Source organism: Magnolia sinica, chromosome 15 (assembly GCF_029962835.1).
Source record: "Magnolia sinica isolate HGM2019 chromosome 15, MsV1, whole genome shotgun sequence".
In the NCBI taxonomy this organism is placed as follows: Eukaryota; Viridiplantae; Streptophyta; class Magnoliopsida; order Magnoliales; family Magnoliaceae; genus Magnolia; species Magnolia sinica.
The window spans coordinates 27043043-27049042 of NC_080587.1; positions in this window are offsets into that span (position 1 = coordinate 27043043).

Here is a 6000-nt window from a genome sequence, read left to right on the forward strand (position 1 = left end):
CGAACGTGTCTTGCGTGGTGAAATGACCTCAGCCACTAGTTCGGAAATCATTGCCGATTGCCTGAACTACGCAGTAGTCCCAATGTATCCAAACACAATAGGCATTCATATGTGATAGTCAAATAGCAGGCAACAACCAATTCAAATATAAATCTCATTTGAGCATTTTAACAAACACATAATACATATGTTGTCATACATAGGGATTTCATCTATAAAGCACGAAGTAGTAAGATAGGTTACAAGAAGGAAACTGTAACTATAGATAAGGTAATTGAGAATCCTATCTCAATACCCTTATTAAATGCATTTCAACAAGCATTTTCTCATTCAAGCATTTTATCAAACACTTAGACTACACATATCAACATACATGTAATTAATTTGTTATGACAAGGAGTTGCCACCCATGCAACAATCATGTATCCCCAAACAATAATCATGGTAAGCATAAATTATAGTTCCATATACATTTAAACATTTTAACAAACACATGGAATGCATTTATTTCAACATAGTTCATATATATATGTAATACGCGGAAAACGTCGCATCTAAACAAATGTAATCGCAATCAAGTTAGTCATATATCATTACTGACATTGAAAGCTTTGAAAACCATAACCTAAATGTTTATAGTCCGCACCTTCCGTCGGTAAACTCGTATCGAGCTCAGTTTAAACACTACGTCTTTGTCTACGGCACAACGGCTACCTAAATCATGAAATAGGTTAGCTATTTCACCGATCTACCTATCTGAATACCTAAAGCAGATTAGGGTTAGGATTCCTTATCCAAAAGTGGATTTCGATTCCCCAGTGTTGCGATACAGGTAGGATGATTCAGCACGTGGAGTGGTGGGAACGAATCCCGACAACTATATCTCACACTCTCTCTTTTCCTCACTTTATCCTTCTCTTTTCTCTCTTCTCTCTCTTAGTGTTATGAATTTCGTAGGGAATGAGAGAGGGGTGAGTTTAGGGTCTTATATAGGCCCAGAAGTGAAGTTAATGGCTCCAGGGCTATGGTATACTTAGGTTAGAGCCAAAAGTCGTCCATTTCGGGCCAACGGAGCTCATCTGGAGCTCCATTTTCTGCATACGATCTGGAGAAAGTTTCTTGACCATGGATCTAAGCCAGGCTAAGATTTTGGTCCGATCAGATTTATGGATCAACCGCGGTGGACCTGTTTCAGTTCAACGGTCGATGTCTCTCGATTAGGGCCACAAGTACACTGCCATGTGTAGGAAAATTTTCCTGATCCGAGGGTGTAGTTGGGTCAGAATCTGATGGTCTGAACCCTTAAATTTGGCCCACAAGCGAACGGCCCAAATCACTTAAGTTTGAGTTCATTTTCTAGAGATATTCACGTTTCTCACACACTTCGCTCCGGGCTCAAGTTGTGCATTTCTGGATACTATTTGGACTTAATTCCCGAGATGATTGTCAAGCCCAGTAAGGCGGTCATAACTGTATAGTTTCACATTAATCGGACTTTCGACGCACGGTCCAGGTCCAATACGGAGTTTCAATGTGCTCCCATGAGCAACTGGGTTTTAAGATGGATCCTAGATTTTTAAGTAATGTAGAGTTAGTATTTCTACTAGTTTTGGGTCTTGCAGTTCACATAGAAAGCGGTTCAAGCTAATCTACCAATTAATTTAGTTTAGTACTTAATTAATTTTCATCTAATTTCTAAAGGATTTGGTCTTTAGCGATTTCTGCCTGAGGTGGTACTCGGGTCATTGTACGGATTTTTCTGAGACATTACAATCTACTCCCCTTAAAGAAAAGTTTTATCCTCGAAATTAGTATCTTTTTGTACTCCTCGAGAATCTAAGGGTAGTTCTTACAAACCATGGCTTCGGTTTCCCAAGTAGCCTCTTCCTCAGTGTGATGCGTTCACAGTACCTTCACAAGCAGGATAACCTTGCTACGTAGCACCTGTTCCTTCCTGTCCAGGATACGTGTCAGTCACAGTACGTAAGTGGCATCTTTACTTAATTGTACCTGCTCTTAAGCGAACTCAGCATAAGGAAGACAGTCATCCCAACTGTCCTTGAAATCAAGCACACAAGCTCACAGCATATCTTTCAACACCTGATTCATCCGTTCCGTCTGCCCATCCGTCTGTGGGTGGAACGCGGTACTGAACTTCAATTTCACACCCGTTGCTTCCTAGATACGAGTCCAGAAGATCAAATGTGAATCACGTGTCTCGATCCAACATGATCTCCATAGGCACTCCATACAGACGTACTATCTCCTTGATGTACAGCTCGGCCAACTCGTCTATAGGTTTAAAACTCTTATCAGGAGAAAATGAACCGATTTCGTCAACCGGTCCACAATCACCCAAATGGAGTCATGTTCCTTCCTCGTCTTCGGTAACCCTGAGATGAAATCCATAGAAATGAAATCCCATTTCCATTCTAATATGGGCATGGGCTGAAGCAATCCAGGAAGTCGATGGTGTTTGACCTTAACCTGCTGGCACATGAGACAATAGGATACATAGTTTACTATATGAGCCTTCATGTTGTCCCACCAGTACGAACGCTTCATATCTTGATATATCTTTGTACTACCAGGATGCATCGCCATCTTCGAATTGTGAACAACTTCGAGAACTTCCTTTCTCAAGTCATGAAGATTTGGGACGCATAGGCGGCCACGATAATGTAGACCCCCATCCATACCAACTCTCCATTCAGAGTCTTCATCGTCGCTCACCTGCTCTCTCATCTTTGCCAATAGTTCATCATCTTTTTGAGCCGCAATAATCCTGTCATCAATGAGGGGCTGCACACGAACGTGTGCAACGCTCTCGAATGGCTCCTCTACCGTAAGTTTTTGCTCGAAGTCTCGCACAAACTCGACCATATTCCATTCCTGTATCATCAGCGGAGCTGCAAATGCTATCATCTTCTTGCGGCTCAATGCGTCTGCCACAAGGTTGGCTTTACCAGGATGGTATGAGACCTTGAACTTGAAGTCCTTTAAGGTTTACATCTACCATCGCTGCCTCATATTCAAGTCCCTCTGCGTGAATATGTACATGAGGCTCTTGTGGTCGCAAAAGAGATCGAACTCCTCTCCATAGAGGTAATGTCTCCAGAGCTTTAATGCAAAAATGACGGCCGCTAACTCTAGGTCGTGCGTAGGGTAGTTTTCCTCGTGCTTCCTCAACTGTCGCGATGCATAGGCAATAATCCTGTCTTCTACATCAGAACACAACCCAAACCAACACGAGAAGCGTCAGTGTTTATGGAATACTTGACCCCTTGCTTTGGCAATACTAGAACAGGGGCGGACATCAACTTGTGCTTCAGTTCCTGAAAAGCTGCTTCTGCCTTCTCATTCCAGGCAAATTTAAGGTCTTTTCGAGTGAGCTGAGACAACGGCCTAGCTATCTTGGAAAAGTCCCTAATGAATCGATAGTAGTAACCCAGGCCAAGAAAACTCGTCACTTCAGTAACCAAACCGGGCCACTCCCAGTCCTGAACTACGGCTACCATAGCAGGTCTACCGCTACTCCTTCCTTGGACACCACATGTCCCAGGAACTTAACCTATTCTTTTCAAAAGTCGCACTTCTTGTACTGGGTAAACAACTGGTTCTCCCTGAGAGTATCAAAGACTGCTCGTAGGTTCTCCTCGTGATCTTTCCGACTTTTGGAGTATATCAAGATGTCATCGATAAATACGATGACGAATCGGTACAGATACAACCGAAACACCTGATTCATCAGATCTATGAACACGGCGGGTGCGTTTGTGAGTCCAAACGACATCACAAGGAACTCGTAGTGTCAAGCCCAAGCTCAGAAAACGGGCATAAAAAATTTCTAATCGCCGAATTCGGCACCGATAGCCTCCTTAGTGCCCTATTCTCGGCTTTCGGCATTCATATGCTAGATTCCGATTCTGGAATCCTACAAGGAGGATTTTCAGTATGAATTTATATATATATATATAATGAAGCATAACCACAAGCATAACCAAGTCACAAAACAACATCATCACATATCCACTATATCAAAAACTTTAAGTACAATGCAGAAAGGGAAATACAAGGTGATTAAAAAGCTCCAAAATAGTCTGAAGCGCGCTCCTGCCTCATCGCTGCTGCGATCCAATGCCACCTGCATACAACGATCGTGCATAAGCTTACAAAAGCTTAGAGGGTAGTGTAAGTGTGTGTGCAAGGCAAGTGCCAAGTATACAATATCAGAGTAATGCAAAAATATGCTGGTAAGTCCATGAATACAATCAGCTATATCAAAGCTATGTGATATAAGGCGTGAATGCTATCAGCCATACTAAGATCATGCGATGCGAGGCCTATGTAGCCAAATGTCATATGCGAGATGCAATACAAGCATGCCAGTCCTCATCAAGTACATATATCAGTACGGTTCTTCTTTGGGATATCACCGGGGTCTTATACACTCCACACTGACTACCGCCTCCCTAGCTACACAGCCCAGCGAGCGAAATAAACTACACTATCTGCCTGACTAGTAGTCTACCAATACTTACCTAGCTCGTCGATAACGGACTCATTTACAAGCTAGTCAAACTCAACCTAGCTTACAACCCCCTCACTCGGGCGGATAAGGCCACACCCCCTTCTAATTGACCACGACATAGTAGGAGACGTGGCCTACAGGTATTCAGCACTCGGACACTCATGTATCCACTCGGTCTAGACGTTGGAGCATCTCCTTGTACTAAAAAGGTTCTGGGGCTCTCACCCAAGGACATCTTAAGTGCCTATAGTGCTAGAACCAAGTATTTTCGGTATCCGATACGACCATCCACGATGTGCCTGTGGAGCCACGACCCTGATGTCGCTAGGGCGTACAATGATCATGACACACAAATGCGAAATGCATGAATCACACTGTCCAGTCATGCAACAATCCTGCGCATACCACGCGCTCATGTGGGTAACTCCTATCAGTGAGTCCCATAAATAATTTGCCTAATGGCATATGCTATGATAAATCATAACTCATATCAAGCATACATATGATGCATATGGCATGAGTCATCGAATTATACTAAGCATGTTATAAAGTAATAAACTATCCTTACAATGTAGATAGGCCTAGACGGCCTACACACAACAAGTATGGGCCTATCAATGGGCCTTGAGGAGAGTTACAATGCAGACATTTAACCAACATTGTACTTATAATGTGGGCATCAAACTATCATTGCTCCCAAGGCATAGCCCGCTATAAAGGTCAACACATAAACCACGGTGGAATCACACATGCAATGGACCTTATGTACATCCCATTGGGTCTCGACCCATGGGCCTCATAACATGGGTCTCATATATATCAAGGCGGGCCTTAGCGGATGGGCAATAACTACATCAAGATGGGCCTAATCATATAGGCCTCATATATATACCAAGTGGGCCTCAACGGACGGCCACAAGTACATCAAGATGGGCCTAATCATATGGCCTTATATATATGAATCATATCAAAAGATCAACTGGATAATACATACATACATACAATATATATATATATATATATATATATATATATATATATATATGTCTATATATATATATATATATGAATCGTGACCTCTGGCAATCTAACTGACAGTCTGACAAGGATAGCTCACCATTTAAAACTCTCGAGGCCCACCATAACATTTATTTTCTACCCAATCTGATCATAAAGTCACATAGACCTTAATTAAGAGGAAAAACAAATTTCCTAATGATCTAAAACTTCTGTGATAACAAAGGTATTAATGGTAGACACTCAATCCCCATTGCTTTTGCTGTGTGGTCCACTTGATACTGGATCTGTCTCATTTTTGAACTCAAGCCTTAAAATTATCTATCAAAATGGTTGGACGGTTTGGATGCAACACATGCATCATGGTGGGTCCCATTGGGATAGACAACACGGATAAAGCATATACCCCATGTTGGGGTCCCCTGCCGTCCAGCAGCCTAGCCAAAATGGCT